The 20,701-nt window shown below is 42.5% G+C and overlaps 1 long non-coding RNA gene across 2 annotated transcripts; it reads left to right on the top strand.

Moving 5' to 3' along the window:
• Positions 1 to 16,772: 16,772 nt before the first annotated feature.
• Positions 16,773 to 17,820, top strand: LOC112072973 (uncharacterized). Of its 2 annotated transcripts, none has more exons than XR_011476411.1 (3): positions 16,773 to 16,844; positions 16,981 to 17,542; positions 17,770 to 17,820. It is a non-coding gene; the product is annotated as an uncharacterized lncRNA (long non-coding RNA). The 2 variants fall into 2 exon arrangements; XR_011476410.1 differs by having other exon boundaries at positions 17,611 to 17,806.
• The last annotated feature ends 2,881 nt before the right edge of the window (positions 17,821 to 20,701 follow it).

The raw sequence follows: 20,701 nt of genomic DNA, 5'->3' as shown, positions 1-20,701 counted from the left end.
GTACAGGCTGTATCACAACCGGCTGTGATTGGGAGTCCCATAGGGCGACGCACAATTGGCCCAGTGTTGCTGGGGTAGGCTGTCATTGTAAATAAGAATTTGCTCTTAACTTAACTGAAAAATGTAAATATAATTTTGTGCTAAAGTGGTGCTGGCACATAGTGTTGCAGGGAGAGGATAAATATGTTGGGTTGTAAAGCTCTTTTGGTTTTTACATTACACTCAAAGGCAGGCTATTACGCTTCCAGGTGGCATTTAAACCACAAGAGAAGAGTAAAGCAAATAAATGCTTATGGTGTATTGCATTTTATTTATCTTTTAGGACACAGAATTATGATCCAAAGATATTGCTAGACCTATCTTGTTTGTTCAGCTGCCTGCTTCCAGAGAAGAAAGTTCCTCTAATAAAATCACACTGCTGGGAAATGGGCTAGGATTTGAACAAAAATAAACCTTTAGACTTACTCAGTGGAGCATGAGTCAACATTGCTAATGAATAGCAGCATCCCACATTTTCTCAATAGGCCCTTAGGCTACACTTTACACAAGTAGGCAATGTTTTCTGGTGTTTCTGTTTTAGCCTGTATGTGATTCTCATTAAATATTAATTTACAATGTGTTGACCAGGGATGCCGCTAGGCCTGTTTTAGGGGGGCTTTAGCCCTCATGCGCGTCATGAGTTTGGATTTTACCGGGAGGGCACTAGGACCTGGGGGCTGTTGCTTTAGAGGTTGCTGCACGCGCTAGTGACAGTTAGGTCTACTTGTAGCTAACATTTTGGTTAACGTTAGCTACTGCTGTGGCTTGAGACTGCTAGCTAACAGTAAACTGACAGGAAAAGGCTTTGACAGGACCGATTCATGCAGATAGGCTACGATGTGAATTTGTGGTAAGTTAGAACAGCGAGAGAGAGTATTCACTACTATGGACTTTGGTCATAATCAAAACTTAACCAATACGTTTTTATGTGAGGCTGCCTGTAAGTGTAACAGACGTTGCTAGCTAGCTAACGGTAACATTAACGGTGTCTGTTAAATTTGACATAAGTTATGTGGCGATGATATCTAGTTAACATTGTATTTAATGTATCTTTGCAATCTCTGGCAGGCTATAAATGAGACAGATGACGTAACATCATATCTTTTCATACTCAATTGCTTTCATTCAGTAGACCATTGCAAAACAATTATCAGTAGGTCATGTGTAGAAAAGGTGTCACGATCGTCTTGCTGAGAGAGAGTGGACCAAGGCGCAGCATGTGCAAAATACATTCTCTTTTATTTTAGAGAAAAGGAAAAAAAACACGCAACGAACACTTTAACAAACTGAAACCAAAACAACACACGATCGTGAAGCTAAAGACGTAAGTGCACACACAAGCTACAAACGTACAACATAGACAATTACCCACATTAACCTAGTGCCTATGGCTGTCTTAAATATGGCTCCCAATCAGAGACAATTAATGACATCTGTCTCTGATTGAGAACCATTCGTGAGCAGTGAGCCTGCCCAACCTTACCTGGTTGTATGCTCCCCGTCGCCCGACCAGTGCGGGGAGGTGGAATAACCCGCACGCGCTATGTAGGCGAACCGGAACACCATGCGTAAGGCTGGTGCCATGTAAGCCGGCCCGAGAGACGCACTGGTGGCCAGATGCGTTGGGCCGGCTTCATGACAACCGCTCAATCCTCAATCTAGCCCTACCAGTGCGGGAGGTGAATAACCCGCACCGGGCTATGAACACGTACAGGAGACACCATGCGCTCTACTGCGTAACACGGTGTCTGCCCGTACTCTCGCTCTCCACAGTAAGTACAGGGAGTATGCGCAGGTCTCCTACCTGACTTCGCCACACTCCCTTTCAGCCCCCCCCAAGAAATGTTTGGGTTGTACTCACGGGCTTCCAGCCTTGCTTCCGTGCTGCCTCCTCATATCGCCTCCTCTCGCTTTAGCTGCCTCCAGCTCTTCACGAGGGAGGCGATATTCTCCCGGTTGTTGCCCAAGGTCCCTTTCCATCTAATATCTCCTCCCATGTCCATGAATCCTGTGTAGGTGGGTCCTGTTGCTGTTTCACACGCTGCTTGGTCCTTTGGTGGGTAATTCTGTCACGATCGTCTTGCTGAGAGAAAGTGACCAAGGTGTGCAAAATACATTCTCTTTATATTGTAGAGAAAGGGAAAAAACATGCAACAAAACACTATAACAAACTGAAACAAAACAACAAACGAATCGTGAAGCTAAAACGTAAGTGCACACACAAGCTACAAACGTACAACATAGGACAATTACCCACATTAACCTAGTGCCTATGGCTGTCTTAAATATGGCTCCCAATCAGAGACAATTAATGACATCTGTCTCTGATTGAGAACCATTCAGGCAACCATAGACACAGCTAGACACCTACACTAAACTCTACTCTACTTAACCCCCTAAACCATACAACCACCCTACACAATACAAAAACACATACATTCCCCATGTCACACCCTGACCTAACTAAAATAATAAAGGAAACAAAGAATACTAAGGCCAGGGCGTGACAAAAGGTGACATTGTGATTAACACTATGTAATTGTATTATCCTCAATTTCTCAACTGTAGTCTAGCTAACGACTAATGTTAGATGGATATATGGAAATTCTTCAAGAGAGGCAGTGCCAGCAGCTCTGCCGAAGGCCAATCCCGTGAGAAATTAAGATTTTACCAGTTCAAACAAACAAATTAAAACTAAACTGATTCATCACCAATTAAGCTTTGAGTTATTGTAAATATGAGTTTAATAACCATACATGTCGAAGCTGGATGCTGACAGGGCTGAGGGAGCATGTCTGATGAAGGTTAGTGATAAAAAAAGCAAGCAGATGTTTAAGCTTTCAGTTAAATTTGTACAGCATATGACAGCATATGTGTTTTGTTAGGCATAAATAAATGATGTTCATGATATCTAAAAGGGTCATGCAGAAAGAGAGGCTTCTAAGCAAGGCAGAGATCAACATGCGAGCCGTATAAGTGAGAGAACAGCGAACAGATCCAGAGAGAGAGGGACAACAAACAGATCCAGACAGGGAGGGAGAACAAACAGATCCAGAGAAAGAAAGTAATCAAGCCGCTGCAGCAACTCCTTCCAGAAATGAGAGCGATTTAGGTGACAAAGACACTGGGTTCACTGGATTCACAAGATGTTTATCTTTCATTTGCTGTACACCATGTATTTTTCATAAATGTTTTATAATGAGTATTTATGTATTTCACGTTGCTCTCTGTAATTATTCTGGCTGCTTTGGTGCTATTTTTGATGGTGGCTGCAATGTAAAACTATGATTTATACCTCAAATATGCACATTTTCGAACAAAACATAAATGTATTGTATAACATGTCTGTCATCTGATGAAGTTGTTTCTTGGTTAGTGACTAATTTTATCTCTATTTTGTCGGTTTTGTGAAAGCTACCTATGCGGTGGAAACATGGTGAAAATATGCGGTTGTGTGTTTGGCTATTGTGGTTAGCTAATAGAAATACATAGTGTTTTCGCTGTAAAACATTTTAAAAATCGGAAATGATGGCTGGATTCACAAGATGTTTATCTTTCATTTGCTGTATTGGACTTGTGATTTCATGAAAATTATATTATATGATATCCCTGTCCCGTTAGGCTAGGCTATGCTAGTCAGCTTTTTTGATGAGGAGGATCCCGGATCCGGGAGGGTGATGAAGTAGAGGTTAGCGTTTACTAGCACAAGTCATTTGATGCCCAATCGACAGCAAATGAGTTGCAACAGCAGCTCCAAATGAGAGGGGTAAGCAGGTCTAAAGTGCGTTGCACAGACCTATGATGGTGTAGCTGTCATGAGTGGGGCCAAAGGAGGTGTGCAAGCACATTTCAGAGTGCTGCATCCAGAGGCAATTTATGTACACTGCTATGCTCATGAGCTTAATTTGGTGTTGTGTCACACTTGCGGAGGCTGCTGAGTTTTTCAGTTTTTTGGAGAATGTGTATTTGTTTTTCAGTACATCCCTAGTTAACCACCACAAGCTCAAAGAAGCTCAGTCCAAATTTGGAATAGCATCAGCTGAACTTGTGCAGCTCTCAAACACTCCCTGGGCATGCCAGCTGTGGTCCATAAATGCAGTCCTGGACACTTTAACTGCTATGTATGTTTGTCTATCTGCCATTGGATCCACCATGGAGCAAAGCTTCATAAGTTCTCCACCGTGTATTTGCTACTGATGTGTCAGTCCCTTCTTTCTATAACTGAGGGACAACACAAGCTCCTCCAGAAAGAGACTGTAGACCTGGCAGAAGCTTGTTTCGGCAAACAAGCTGTATGTGACACACTGATAGGCAAACGCACAGATGCATTTGCCACAGAACTTTATGACAGAACCGAAGCACTCTGTGAAATTCACACTATTCCAGAGGCAGATGCAGCAAGAAAACGCAAACAATGGAAAATGGAATATTTTGTGGTGGAGACCTCACTGGGTTTAGGCACAGAATTGTCATGTTCCCAAACAATGAAAACAGAGTTGTTGCTCCCCTGCTTGGACAGGATGGTTTGTGAGCTTGACCAGCGATTCTCGACTGTAGCTGCAGGTCTTCTCAAAAGGCATACAGGCATGCAACCCCAACTCAAACTTCCTAGATACATCATGCTTAACTGAGTTTGCCAAGCACTATGGTATTGATGTTAAAACGGAAGAGATGTCGGTGGCCATAAACTTTCTTGCCCGGATGTCCTCCCAAAGATATGCTTGCTGTGCATAACCTCCTGGATTTGTCCTGGATTTGTCCTTCTCTGAAGGAAGTCACGCAGGTTGTCTTCACAATTCCTGTGAGCAGCTGCTTCTGTGAAAGGTAATTTAGTGTACTGCGCCAGCTGCACTCCTGGTTGCGTAAGACAATGTGTCAGAAAAGGCTTGCAAGTCTTGCAGCCATGTCCAATGAGGGTGAAGTGCTTGGGCAAATAAGCCACAATAGTGTTATTGACCACTTTGCCACCTTTAAAAATATGACAGAGGCATCAGGTACACTGATGCCTCCACCCATAAAATAAGCATCAAAAGAGAGAAGCAGGTGGAGCAGTTCTGTAATATAGGTTGTAATATTTGTTTGGAATCTTACTTTTTTATCAGATTTTATTCCTAATTTTAAAAAATAATTTTTTTTTTAAAGCAAAGCAGTGCGACACAAATAACAACACAGAGATACACAATTGAATAATCAAACGTACAGTCAATAACATGATGTGTCTGAATTATTGGGTTCATTTTGAGCAACAATTAACAAAAGAGTGATTTTTTTTTCTAATGGTATAATATCATGTCTTTACATTTTTCTCTCGCTCTCAAAATAACATCCAAAAAGTATTTTTGGCTAGATAGTACAGCCATTTTTGTGCCTTTTGTTGGTGTTGGATGGATGTTGCCAAAGTGGACTTTAATTTCTTTATTTGGATATAATTTAAGTAAGTCATATTAGATCAGTGTCTAACACTAACTATGAGACAGGTGTACTTTGAGCCAACCATGACCAAAAATAACCTTATTTTGATTGATTTTACACCTGCTTTTACTCTAAAAAGACATGATGAAAAGACGTTTTGGGGGCTTTAAAACCAATCCTGGGGGAGTATGCCCAGACCCCCCTAAAATAGGCTTAGCCCCCCCTATCCATGAATCTCTAGTGACATCACTGGTGTTAATCTATGTGCCATCAATATGCACACACCTTTAGCTTTTCCACTTCGATCACCATTATACGTTTGTTTATCCCGTGTGTAACTCTGTGTTTTTGTTTTTGTCACACTGCTTTGCTTTATCTTGGCCAGGTCACAGTTGTAAATGAGAATGTGTTCTCAACTGGCCTACCTGGTTAAATAAATAAAAACTAAAGCAAATGCTGCTTCGGTAACTTTCCTCTATGATAGCCCACAAAGAAATGACAGCTCAGTAGATGCAGTAAAAATGGATTGTGACAGTCATGGAGAATTAGTCAAAGCACCTTCTGGACTGTCAGTGAAGAGAGAGAATAGCCAGGCAACTGTGTCCCCCTGCCTGCATGCCTCTCCATGCATCAGCCTGGATTAATGTGTGAACAGACAGAGACTGTAGGGGCTGGTAGAGAGGACCACATCATCTAAGGCCTGATCAAGTACAGTAGCTCTGCTCTCTGTCACAGAGGCTGTCTGCTCTGCCGAGCTTTGCTGAAGCAAAACATATGTGGTTTATATGAGCCGTATGATGGAGACCTGGGCCAAGCTGCCACACAGGGCTCTTTGCTTTCAAAATGGTCTCATATGATTTATGTTGCCTGAAAGTAAAAACAGGAACTCTAACCCAAACATTGGCATGTTGCTGATTGGGGCGACAGGTAGCCTAGTAGTTAGAGCATTGGGCCCGCAACTAAAAGGTTGCTGGATCGAATCCCTGAGCTGACAAGGTAAAAATCTGCTGTTCTGCCCTTGAACAAGGCAGTTAACCCACTGTTCACTGGAAAGACTGTCATTGTAAATAACTGACTTTCCTAATTAAATGTCTTAAATAAATTCGGACAAATTTTACACTGAATAAATAAATTTTAGCAATGTACTGTGTAATGTTTTACTGCCTAACAAAGCGGTGAATATTTCAATCCTCATAGCAGAAATAAAAAGTGAATGTTTTGTTTCAATTGAGGTCAAACGTAGGTCAAGTCTTCTCGTATTAACATGGATTACATTTTTTGACCTCACCAGCATTTGTGACAAAGTGTAGTGAATCCATTTGTCACTTAGGTGGCCTAAACTAGGGCTGTCCTACAATCTATGCTAGATGCCCTCAATCTCACACAGATTATCAAGGAACCTACCAGGTACAACCCTAAATCCATAACAATGGGCACCGTCATAGATATCATCCTGACCAATTTGCCCCCTAAATACACCTCTGTTGTCTTCAACCAGGATTTCAGTGATCACTGCCTCATTACCTACGTTTGTAATGGGTCTGCGGGTCAAACGACCACCCCTCATCGCTGTCAAATGCTCCCTAAAACACTTCAGCGAGCAGGCCTTTCTAATCGACCTGGCCCGGGTGTCCTGGAAGAATATTGACCTCATCCCGTCAGTAGAGGATGCCTGGTTGCTCTTTAAATTCTTTGGAGTAGGGGGAAGCATTTTCACGTCCAGATGAAAAGCGTGCCCAGAGAAAAAGACCTGCTACTCAGCCATAATAGCTAGAATATGCATATTCATAGTAAACAAAACACTCTGACGTTTCAAAAACTGTTTGAATGATATCTGTGAGTATAACAGAACTCATATGGCAGGCAAAAACCTGAGAAAAAATCCAACCAGGAAGTGGGAAATCTGAGGTTTGTAGGTTTTCAACTCATCGCCTATCGAATACACAGTGGGATATGGGTCAGTTTGCACTTCCTACGGCTTCCACTAGATGTCAACAGTCTTTAGAACCTTATCTGATGCTTCTACCCTGAAGTGGAGGGGAATAAGTAAGGTCTGCCATGAGCTGACCATGCGCGTTCACATGAGGGAGCTCTGTTCCATCGCACTTCTGAAGACAATGGAATTCTCCTGTTGGAACATTATTGAAAATGTATGTTAAAAACATCCTAAAGATTGATTCAATACATCGTTTGACATGTTTCTACTGAAACATTTCGTCTGCTTTTAGTGAACGCGCTTCGTGACTTTGGATTTGTTTACCAAACGCGCTAACAAAAGTAGCTATTTGGACATAAATGATGGACATTACCGAACAAAACAAACATTTCTTGTGGAAGTGGGAGTCCTGAGAGTGCATTCCGACGAAGATCAGCAAAGGTAAGTGAAGATTTATAATGCTATTTATGACTTTTGTTGACTCCACAATTTGGCGGGTAACTGTATGGCTTCCTTTTGTGGCTGAACGCTGTTCTCAGATTATTGAATATTGTGCTTTTGCCGTAAAGCTTTTTTGAAATCTGACACAGCGGTTGCATTAAGAACAAGTTTATCTTTAATTCTTTGTAAAACGTATCTTTCATCAAAGTTTATGATGAGTATTTATGTTATTTGATGTGGCTCTCTGCAATTTCTCCGGATATTCTGGAGGCATTTCTGAACATGGCGCCAATGTAAACTAAGGTTTTTGGATATAAATGTGAACTTTATCGAACAAAACATATATGTGTTGTGTAACATGAAGTCCTATGAGTGTCATCTGATGGAGATCATCAAAGGTTAGTGATTCATTTTCTCTATTTCTGCTTTTTGTGACTCCTGTCTTTGGCTAGAAAAATGGCTGTGTTTGTCTGTGATTTGGTGGTGACCTAACATAATCGTTTGTGGTGCTTTCGCTGTAAAGCCTTTTTGAAATCGGACACTGTGGTGGGATTAACAACAAGTTTTTCTTTAAAATGGTGTGAAATACTGTCACTGGCTGTTGTCATATTGATCCCGTTAACGGGATTGCAGCCCTAAGAAGTTTTAAGCCGTACACTCCACACTTTGGTGTTCGCCAAAAGGCAGGTGGGAGACTCTCCAAACATACGGAATAAGGTACTCAAGGTGATATGCGTTTTTTGGTCATCAAGGAAAACACTATGTCTGGCACAAACCCAACACCTCTTATCACCCTGAGAACTCCATCCCCCCATTGAAGCATGGTGGTGGCAGCATCATGCTGTGGGGATGTTTTTCATTGGCAAGGACTGGGAAACTGGTCAGAATTTAAAGAATGATGGATGGCGCTAAATACAGAGAAATTATTGAGGGAAACCTGTTTCAGTCTTCCAGAGATTTGAGACTGGGATGGAGCTTCACCTTCCAGCAGGACAATAAGCATACTGCTAAAGCAACACTCGGGTGGTTTAAGGGGAAACATTTAAATGTCTTGGAATGGACTATTCAAAGCCCAGTCCTCAATCCAATTGAGAATCTGTGGTTTGATTTAAAGATTGCTGTACACCAGCGGAACCCATCCAACTTGAAGGAGCTGGAGCAGTTTTGCCTTGAAGAATGGGGGGAAAAAATCACAGTGGCTAGATGTGCCAAGCTTATAGAGACATACCCCAAGAGACTTGCAGCTGTAATTGCTGCAAAAGGTGGCTCTACAAAGTATTGACTTTGGGGGGGGGGGGGGGGAGTTATGCATGCTCAAGTTGAAATTCTTTTGTTTGATTACATATTTGTTTCACAACAAAAAATATTTTGCATCTTCAAAGTGGTAGACATGATGTGTAAATCAAATGATACAACCCCCCCAAAAAATCTATTATAATTCCAGGGTGTAAGCTAACAAAAATAGGAAAAATGCCAAGGTGGGTGAATACTTTCACAAGCCAGTAAATTGGACAAATCATCAGAAATAGTCTATTGTAACTTAGTTGGCTACTGTGAAAACGTAGCACGGTATTGTTTGCCTCATGCCCCATGTTATATTGTACAAGTTCACCTTTTCTATGTGACTTGTCAACTGATACAGTATTGCGTGTCTCTGCTTGAAATGCATCAGTTTACAGTGTATCAATGAAATTCAGATGAGTGGAACATTGTTGTACAACCCAGGTATTTCAGCAGTGCATTGTACACTACACTACAATTACAAATGTTAGTACATAGGGCAACTCTTTCCATTTTGTCCTATTCAAACACACTGGCTGTTGGAGAACAATTATGTATTATTTACAGCCACATCAATATAGGATTTGGCTTTACCTTCCAACACAAATGTATGCCAAAATAAAGGAAACACCAACATAAAGTGTCGTAATAGGGCGTTAGGCCACCTCAACACAGAACAGCGTCAATGCAACTTTAAATAAATTCTACAAGTGTCTGGAACTGTATTGGAGCGATGTGACACCAATCTTCCACAAGAAATTCCATAATTTGGTGTTTTATTGACGGTGGTGGAAAACACTGTCTCAGGCGCCACTCCAGAATCTCCCATAAGTGTTCAACTGGGTTGAGATCCGGTTACTGAGATGGCCATGGAATTTAAAAAATAAGTAATGGCCTACAAAGCATTTTTATACATGACCCTAAAGCCTGTCACATGCTTCCCATGTGAAAGTTATGATAAAATGATTGTGGGGGCTATCTTGTTAGACTTCAGTGCATCTTTTGACATTATTGATCATAGTCTGCTGCTGGAAAAACTTGTGTTATGGCTTTACACCCCCTGCTATAATGTGGATAAAGTGGTACTTGTCTAACAGAACACAGAGGGTGTTCTTTAATGGAAGCCTATCAAATATAATCCAGTTAGAATCAGGAATTCCCCAAGGTAGCTGTTTAGGCCCTAGCTTTCTTCAAGTTTTACTAATGACATGCCACTGACTTTGAGTTTCTATGTATGGGGATGACCCAACACTATACACGTCAGCTACTACAGCGACTGAAATGACTGCAACACTCAACAAAGAGCTGCAGTTAGTTTCAGAGAGGATGGTAAGGAATAATTTAGCCCTAAATATTTCAAAAACTAAAAGCATTGTATTTGGAACAAAACACTCACTTAACCTCAACTAAATCTTGTAACAAATAATGTGGAAATTGAGCAAGTTGAGATGACTAAACTGCTTGGAGTCATGGTCAAAACATATTGATGCAGTAGTAGCTAAGATGGGGAGAATTCTGTCTATAATAAAGCAATGCTCTGTCTTCTTAACAACACTATCAACAAAGCAGTTCCTACAGGCCATAGTTTTGTTACACCTTGACTACGGTTGTCAGGTGCCACAAAGAAGGACTTAGGAAAATTGCAATTGGCTCAGAACTGGGCAGCACGGCTGGCCGTTGAATGTACATAGATGTACATAGCTAATATTAATAATATGCATGTCAATCTCTCCTGGCTGAAAGTGGAGTAGAGATTGACTTCATCACTACTTTTATTTATGAGCGGTATTGACATGTTGAATTCACCGCCCTGTGTCTAAACTACTGGCACACAGCTCGGACACCAATGTATAACCCACATAAATAAATAAAAAAAGATTAAAAAACACCTTGTGGAACAGCGGGGACTGTGAAGCAACAAACATTGGCAAAGACACATGCATACACACACACACACGGATTTAGTAATGTAGATATGTAGTAGAGTAGGGGCCTGAGGGAACACAGTGTATTGTAAAATCTTGAATGTATTGTAATGCTTTAAAATTTTATAAACTGCCTTAATTTTGCTGGACCCAGTTAGAGTAATGGGGATCCATAATAAATACAAATACACATATAGCATGATGACATTTTGTGATGTTTTGGTGTTTGGCAGGGTACTCAGATACTGTGTGTTCTTCTACATCTGTATTGCTTGCTGTTTGGGGTTTTAGGCTGGGTTTCTGTGTAGCAGTTTGTGACATCTGCTGATGTAAAAAGGTTTTTATAAATACATTTGATTGATTTTATTGATTGATTATGCATCCAAATTAAAAGAGTGATTGATTTGGTGTTGTGAATTTGTTTGTTGTACTCAGTCGATTAAAAATCTGCACAAAGTTTTGAAACACGAGCTATTCTGATGATCTGTTTAGATTTTTGTGCTCAGAGTTATGAAAATGTACCACATACATGTGAAAAAACCTCCCCCTCATCACGTTGCATTACATTCTCTGCAGCTTGATATTGATAAGTTAACAAATCCGGACAGCCTGACACTATCTAGAAATTGACACAGCTACCCAGAGAGGTGCCCAGCCCACCTCCACTCGATAACTAATTACAATGTTTTTTACAAAGTTAGAAAGTTTTAGCTTCCCTTTCCTCCAGCCTTTACTATTTTTAAATAAAAGAAAAAGGATAGGATGGCTTAAAATCCTGAAGAGATTTGTTTAATTTGATTAAACATTGAATTTAGCCATACTGCTATTAGCCCATGGAATAACAGATTCATACATGGAAAAACATGTAGTCAAAAAATAAATCAAAAGGAATTGTAGTGGCTTCCGTTCCTCTTTACCATAGCTACTGCCCTAGCCTGAAAGTGGAGTTGTTTCGTACGCATACAGTCCACATTCAAGTTTCCAAACGACCAAAACATTCAATGAGATCCAGGGATATGGTGCAACAAAAAGGATTATTCCACTTATATCTAACAAAAAAAAATATTCTCCAATCAACTTATAGCATAGATTACTTGACATGAAAAATAAATAATATGACCTATTTGTATGTCTGTACGGTCAAAAGACTATACCACTCCTGCGTCTAGCTAGGACTCCTCCCCCTGAAGGCCCAACTTCCTGCCTTTATCCTAACACACTTACTACAGTACAATGAATGGGCAAGGGGGGTGGCAACAACGAAGTTACACTAATAGCAAATGAATATGTACGTACCTAATATTTCATCATATATATTCATATTTAATATATTTACACAAACATACATGGAGCTCTGTATGTTCTGTCTTTTATACAAATATGTCCAAATCAGCTCTAAAATACCGGCCCCTAATTATTAACTGCACTGAATGCCCAACAATTAAATCAAATCAAATCAAATTTTATTTGTCACATACACATGGTTAGCAGATGTTAATGCGAGTGTAGCGAAATGCTTGTGCTTCTAGTTCCGACAATGCAGTAATAACCAACAAGTAATCAACCTAACAATTCCACAACTACTACCTTATACACACAAGTGTAAAGGGATAAAGAATATGTACATAAAGATATATGAATGAGTGATGGTACAGAACGGCATAGGCAAGATGCAGTAGATGGTATAGAGTAACGTATATACATATGAGATGAGTAATGTAGGGTATGTAAACATAAAGTGGCATAGTTTAAAGTGGCTAGTGATATATGTATTACATAAAGATGGCAAGATGCAGTAGATGATATAGAGTACAGTATATACAGTGGGGAGAACAAGTATTTGATACACTGCCGATTTTGCAGGTTTTCCTACTTACAAAGCATGTAGAGGTCTGTCATTTTTATCATAGGTACACTTCAACTGTGAGAGACGGAATCTAAAACAAAAATCCAGAAAATCACATTGTATGATTTTTAAGTAATAATTTGCATTTTATTGCATGACATAAGTATTTGATCACCTACCAACCAGTAAGAATTCCGGCTCTCACAGACCTGTTAGTTTTTCTTTAAGAAGCCCTCCTGTTCTCCACTCATTACCTGTATTAACTGCACCTGTTTAAACTCGTTACCTGTATAAAAGACACCTGTCCACACACTCAATCAAACAGACTCCAACCTCTCCACAATGGCCAAGACCAGAGAGCTGTGTAAGGACATCAGGGATAAATTGTAGACCTGTACAAGGCTGGGATGGGCTACAGGACAATAGCCAAGCAGCTTGGTGAGAAGGCAACAACTGTTGGCACAATTATTAGAAAATGGAAGAAGTTCAAGATGACGGTCAATCACCCTCGGTCTGGGCTCCATGCAAGATCTCACCTCGTGGGGCATCAATGATCATGAGGAATGTGAGGGATCAGCCCAGAACTACACGGCAGGACCTGGTCAATGACCTGAAGAGAGCTGGGAACACAGTCTCAAAGAAAACCATTAGTAACACACTACGCCGTCATGGATTAAAATCCTGCAGCGCACGCAAGGTCCCCCTGCTCAAGCCAGCGCATGTCCAGGCCCGTCTAAGTTTGCCAATGACCATCTGGATGACCAGAGGAGGAATGGGAGAAGGTCATGTGGTCTGATGAGACAAAAATAGAGCTTTTTGCTCTAAACTCCACTCGCCGTGTTTGGAGGATAGAAGGATGAGTACAACCCCAAGAACACCATCCCAACCGTGAAGCATGGAGGTGGAAACATCATTCTTTGGGGATGCTTTTCTGCAAAGGGGACAGGACGACTGCACCGTATTGAAGGGAGGATGGATGGGGCCATGTATCGCGAGATCTTGACCAACAACCTCCTTCCCTCAGTAAGAGCATTGAAGATGGGTCGTGGCTGGGTCTTCCAGCATGACAACGACCCGAAACACACAGCCAGGGCAACTAAGGAGTGGCTCCGTAAGAAGCATCTCAAGGTCCTGGAGTGGCCTAGCCAGTCTCCAGACCTGAACCCAATAGAAAATCTTTGGAGGGAGCCGAAAGTCCGTATTGCCCAGCGACAGCCCCGAAACCTGAAGGATCTGGAGAAGGTCTGTATGGAGGAGTGGGCCAAAATCCCTGCTGCAGTGTGTGCAAACCTGGTCAAGAACTACAGGAAACGTATGATCTCTGTAATTGCAAACTAAGGTTTCTGTACCAAATATTCAGTTCTGCTTTTCTGCATGTATCAAATACTTATGTCATGCAATAAAATGCAAATTAATTAATTAAAAATCATACAATGTGATTTTCTGGATTTTTGTTTTAGATTCCTTCTCTCACAGTTGAAGTGTACCTATGATAAAAATTACAGACCTCTACATGCTTTGTAAGTAGGAAAACCTGCAAATTGTCAGTGTATCAAATACTTGTTCTCCCCACTGTACATATACATATGAGATGAGTAATGTAGGGTATGTAAACATTATATTAAGTGGCATTGTTTAAAGTGGCTATGGGTACATTTTTACATAATTTCCATCAATTCCCATTATTAAAGTGGCTGGAGTTGAGTCAGTAGTTGGCAGCGGCCGCTAAATGTTAGTGGTGGCTGTTTAACAGTCTGATGGCCTTGAGATAGAAGGTGTTTTTCAGTCTCTCGGTCCCTGCTTTGATGCACCTGTACTGACCTCGCCTTCTGGATGATAACGTGGTAAACAGGCAGTGGCTTGGGTGGTTGTTGTCCTTGATGATCTTTATGGCCTTCCTGTGACATCGGTGGTGTAGGTGTCCTGGAGGGCAGGTAGTTTGCCCCCGGTGATGCGTTGTGCAGACCTCACTACCCTCTGGAGAGCCTTACGGTTGTGGGCGGAGCAGTTGCCGTACCAGGCGGTGATACAGCCCGACAGGATGCTCTCGAATGTGCATCTGTAGAAGTTTGTGAGTGCTTTTGGTGACAAGCCGAATTTCTTCAGCCTCCTGAGGTTGAAGAGGCGCTGCTGCGCCTTCTTCACAACGCTGTCTGTGTGGGTGGACCAATTCAGTTTGTCCGTGATGTGTACACCGAGGAACTTAAAACTTTCCACCTTCTCCACTACTGTCCCGTCGATGTGGTTAGGGGGGTGCTCCCTCTGCTGTTCCTGAAGTCCACAATCATCTCCTTTGTTTTGTTGACGTTGAGTGTGAGGTTATTTTCCTGACACCACACTCCCGAGGGCCCTCACCTCCTCCCTGTAGGCCGTCTCGTCGTGTTGGTAATCAAGCCTACCACTGTAGTGTCATCCGCAAACTTGATGATTGAGTTGGAGGCGTGCATGGCCACGCAGTCTGTGTGAACAGGGAGTACAGGAGAAGGCTCAGAACGCACCTTGTGGGGCCCCAGTGTTGAGGATCAGCGGGGTGGAATGTTGTTACCTACCCTCACCACCTGGGGGCGTCCCGTCAGGAAGTCCAGGACCCAGTTGCACAGGGCGGTCGAGACCCAGGGTCTCGAGCTTGAGTGAGTTTGGAGGGTACTTTGGTGTTTAAATGCTGAGCTGTAGTCGATGAACAGCATTCTCACATAGGTATTCCTCTTGTCCAGATGGGTTAGGGCAGTGTGCAGTGTGGTTGCGATTGCGTCGTCTGTGGACCTATTGGGTCGGTAAGCAAATTGGAGTGGGTCTAGGGTGTCCGGTAGGGTGGAGGTGATATGGTCCTTGACTAGTCTCTCAAGCACTTCATGATGACGGAAGTGAGTGCTTCGGGGCGGTAGTCGTTTAGCTCAGTTACCTTAGCTTTCTTGGGAACAGAACAATGGTGGCCCTCTTGAAGCATGTGGGAACAGCAGACTGGGATAAGGATGATTGAAATATGTCCGTAAACACACCAGCCAGCTGGTCTGCGCATGCTCTGAGGAAGCGGCTGGGAATGCCGTCTGGGCCTGCAGCCTTGCGAGGGTTAACACGTTTAAATGTTTTACTCACCTCGGCTGCAGTGAAGGAGAGCCCGCAGGTTTTGGTAGCGGGGCCGTGTCAGTGGCACTGTATTGTCCTCAAAGCGAGCAAAAAGGTTATTTAGCCTGTCTGGGAGCAAGACATCCTTGGTCCGCGGACGGGCTGGTTTTCTTTTTGTAATTCGTGATTGACTGTAGACCCTGCCACATACCTCTTGTGTCTGAGCTGTTGAATTGCGACTCTATTTTGTCTCTATACTGGGACTTAGCTTGTTTGATTGCCTTGCGGAGAGAATAGCTACACTGTTTGTATTCGGTCATGTTTCCGGTCACCTTGCCCTGGTTAAAAGCAGTGGTTCGCGCTTTCAGTTTCACGCGAATGCTGCCGTCAATCCACGGTTTCTGGTTTGGAATGTTTTAATCGTTGCTGTGGGTACGACATCGTCAATGCACTTTCTAAAGAACTCGCTCACCGAATCAGCGTATTCGTCAATATTGTTGTTGGACGCAATGCGGAACATATTCCAATCCGCGTGATCGAAGCAGTCTTGAAGCGTGGAATCAGATTGGTCGGACCAGCGTTGAACAGACCTGAGCGAGGAGCTTGTTGTTTTAGTTTCTGTTTGTAGGCTGGAAGCAACAAAATGGANTGTTCAGTATGCTGTGGATTGGATGGAATACCTGTATGTCTCTAGTAATGAATTGTACTCCGTTCTGTATGCAGTAGGTAGGATAGAATACCTGTATGTCTCTAGTAATGAACTTGGATTGTGCACCAGAACACAACAATATGGTTTAAATGTTGACTGCTTTATTAGGTCTTTGTCAGTTAATAACCTGTTTCTCCTACAGTGTGGATCATGGTGGAGAGTGCTGGCTGAAATCAGGGCTGAGGAAATGTAAGTCACTTTAATCCTAATTAACTGTATATTCAGAACTATAGTAACATAGTAACTAATCAATACTTGTTCTGTTCCTACAAAACAACATTTTATATGAAGAAGTGGTTTGATTAAACTCTCCTTTTGTCTACAGATGCCTGTCATCTCACCCTGGACCCAAATACAGCAAACCCAAACCTGATACTGTCTGAGGGGAACAGGAAGGTGACATTGGTGGAAAAGAAGCAGCATTATGAAGACCATCCAGACAGATTTGACTGTCATCTCCAAGTTCTCTGCAGAGAAGGCTTATCTGGAGGTCGTTATTACTGGGAGGTGGAGAGGGATGGTGACAGGGCTATCATTGGTGTAGTGTACAAAGGAATAAACAGGAAGGGATTTGAGGGTGACCGTAGGATTGGACACAATAAGGAGTCCTGGTGTTTATACTGCTCTGATAGTGGTTATAACTTTTACCATGCTGGAGTCGTCAGAATCATCTCTGGTCCTGATTCTAACAGAGTTGGAGTGTATCTGGACTGGCCAGCTGGTACTTTGTCCTTCTATAGTGTATCCTCCTCTGGTACACTGTCACACCTTTACTCAAGACACACCACATTCACTGAACCCCTCTATCCTGGATTTATAATGTACTCCTCCCCTTACTCCTCCTTCTCAGTGACTCTGTGTCAGATAGATGACCAACACATTCAGAGGTGAGTCATAGATATGTTTTATCATTTGTTTTCCTCTGGATTCATTCCTACAATTAGATTAGTAGTAGTGGTGTGTTTTAATATGTTCTGTTGGACCTACAGACAGTTAGATTAGTAGTAGTGGTGTGTTTTAATGGGTTCTGTTGGACCTACAGACAGTTAGACTAGTAGTAGTGGTGTGTTTTAATATATTCTGTTGGACCTACAGATAGTTAGATTAGTAGTAGTGGTGTGTTTTAATGTGTTCTGTTGGACCTACAGACAGTTAGATTAGTAGTGGTTGGTAGCAAGAGAGAACAGGACTGGGTGGCTGGGGTCTTTAACAACTTTTAGGTCCTCTCTTGACACCGCCTTGTATAGTCTTGATGGCAGAGCTTGGCCCCAGTGATTAAAGACTTATGCCGTTCGCACTACCCTCTGTTGCCTGCGGTCGGAGGCGATAGTACGTTGCCATACCATATAGGATGCTCTCGATGGTGCAGCTGTATAACCTTTTGAGGATCTGAGGACCCATGCCAAATGTTTTCAGTCTCCTGAGGGGAATAGGTTTTTGTTGTGCCTCTTCACGAATGTCTTGGTGTGCTTGGACCATGTTAGTTGGTTGGTGATGTCGACCAGAGGAACTTGAAGCTCTCAATCCTGCTCCACTGCAGCCCTGTCGATGAGAGGGGCGTTTTCGTCCTCTTATTCCTGTAGTCCACAATTATCTCCTTTTCTTGATCACGTTGAAGTAGTTGTTGCACCACCACGGCCAGGTCTCTGACCTCCGTCTAGACTGTCTCGGCGGTGATCAGGCCCTACCACTGCTGTGTCATTTTAAACTTAATGATGGTGTTGGAGTCAGCCTGGCCGTGCATGTCATGAGTGAACAGGATACAGAGAGGACTGAGCAACCACCCTGAGGCCCCGTGTTGAGGATCAGCGTGGCAGATGTTGTTACCTACCCTTACCCTTGGGGCGGCCCATCAGGGAAGTCCAGGATCCAGTTGCAGAGGGAGGCGTTTAGTCCCAGGCGTCTATTAGCTTATTGATTAGCTTTGAGGGCACATTTGTTCCTTTTGTCCAGGTGGGAAAGCAGTGTGGATTGCAATAAGATTGCATAACTGTTGGGCGGTATGCAAATTGGAGTGGCGTTAGGGTTTCTGGAATAATGTGTTTGATGTGAGCCAAGACCAGCCTTTCAAATAATCCAAATGTATTTATATAGCCCTTCCTACATCAGCTGATATCTCAAAGTGCTGTACAGAAACCCAGCCTAAAACCCCAAACAGAAAGCATGCAGAGTGTTAGAAGCACGGTGCGAGGAAAACTCCTAGAAAGCAACCTAGGAAGAAACGTAGAGAGGAACAGGCTATGAGGGCTCCAAAGCAACTTATGCGCAACAGACCTGAGATCTAGGATCCCAAGGTATCATTGTTCAGCAGCCTCACCTTAGGTCTGGCCACAGCCCTACCTATGTGGATCTGCTTCAAAACATGTTGCCGGTAATTACAACATCCACAGAGAGGTTGATATGTCAGTGAAGACGCTTTCCAGTTGGTCAGCGCATCCTCGCATCACCGTCTGGTAATCGTCTGCCCTGCCCTTGTGAATGTTGACCTTTTAAAAGTCTTACTCAGAGAGCTGATCAACGTCTTCCAGAACGCATGGTGCGCTCATGCATTTTCAGTGTTATTGACTCGAAGCGAGCTAGAAGTACAGTCGTTGAAAAGTATTCACCCCCCTTGGTATTTTTCTATTGTTGCTTACAACCTAAATTAAAATGGATCATTTGATTACACAACATGCTACCACTCAGATTAAAAAATATTTTTTCTTTTGAAACAAGAAGAATAAGACAACAAAAACAGAACTTGGGCGTGCATAACTATTCACCCTCACAAGTCATACTTTGTAGCCACCTTCTGCAGCAATTACAACTGACGACAGTCTTGGATATGTCTCTATAAGTTGGCACATGTAGCCACTGGATTTTTGCCCATTCTTCAAGGCAAAACTGCTCCAGTCCTTCAAGTTGATGGGTTCTGCTGTGTACAGCACATCTTTAAGTTACCACAGATTCTAAATGGATTGAGGTCTGGCTTTGGACTTGCCATTCCAGACATTTAAATGTTCCCCTTAAACCACTCGAAGTGTTGCTTTAGCAGTATGCTTAAGGTCATTGTCCTGCTGGAAGTGAGCTCCTGTCCAGTCTCAATCTCTGGAAGACTGAAACAGGTTTCCTCAAAATTTCCCGTATTTAGCCATCCATCATTCCTTAAATTCTGACCAGTTTCCAGTCCCTGCAGATGGAAAAACATCCCACAGCATGATGCTGCACCATGCTTCAGTGTGGGGTGTGTTCTCGGGGTGATGAGAGGTGTTGGTTCCAGACATAGCAATCTCTTGATGGCCAAAGCTAAAATTTCTGTCTCATCTGACCAGAGTAACTTCTTCCAATGTGGGGAGTTCTCCACATGCCTGTTTGCCAACACAATTGTGTTTGCTTATTTATTTCTTTAAGCAATGGCTTTTTTGCCATTCTTCTGTAAAGCCCAGCTGTGGAGTGTACAGCAAAGTGTCCTATGGACAGATACTCCAATCTCCACTGTGGATTGCAGCTCCTTCAGGTTATCTTTGGTCTCTTTGTTGCCTCTCTTTTAATGCCCTCTTTGCCTGGCTGTGGTTTTGGGGTGGCCTCTCTTGGCAGTTGTTGGGTGCCATATTCTTCCCATGTTTAATAATGATTTAATGGGCTCCGTGGGATGTTCAAAGATTCTGATCTTTTTTATAACCAACCTGACTGTACTTCTCCACACTTGTCCCTGAACTGTTTGGAGTCTTCATGTGCCGCTTGCTTGTTGTGTGCCCTGCTTAGTGGTGTCAGACTCTGGGCCTTTCAGAACAGGTGTTATATACTGAGATCATGTGCAGATCATGTGACACTTAGATTGCACACAGGTGGACTTTATTTAAATAATGATGTGATTTTCTGAAGGTAATTGGTTAGGGGTTCATAGACAAGGGGGTTTACATATGCACGCACCACTTTTCTGTTTTAATTTAATTTATTTTTGTAACAAGTTTTGTTCATTTCCCTTACCAATTGGACTATTTTGTGTATGTCCATTACATGAAATCCAAAAAAATCCATTTAAATTACAGGTTGTGGCAAAAAAT

The sequence above is a fragment of the Salvelinus sp. IW2-2015 genome, unplaced genomic scaffold (assembly GCF_002910315.2).
Source record: "Salvelinus sp. IW2-2015 unplaced genomic scaffold, ASM291031v2 Un_scaffold2111, whole genome shotgun sequence".
NCBI classification, from domain to species: Eukaryota; Metazoa; Chordata; class Actinopteri; order Salmoniformes; family Salmonidae; genus Salvelinus; species Salvelinus sp. IW2-2015.
This window is presented reverse-complemented; position numbering and strand designations above follow the sequence as displayed.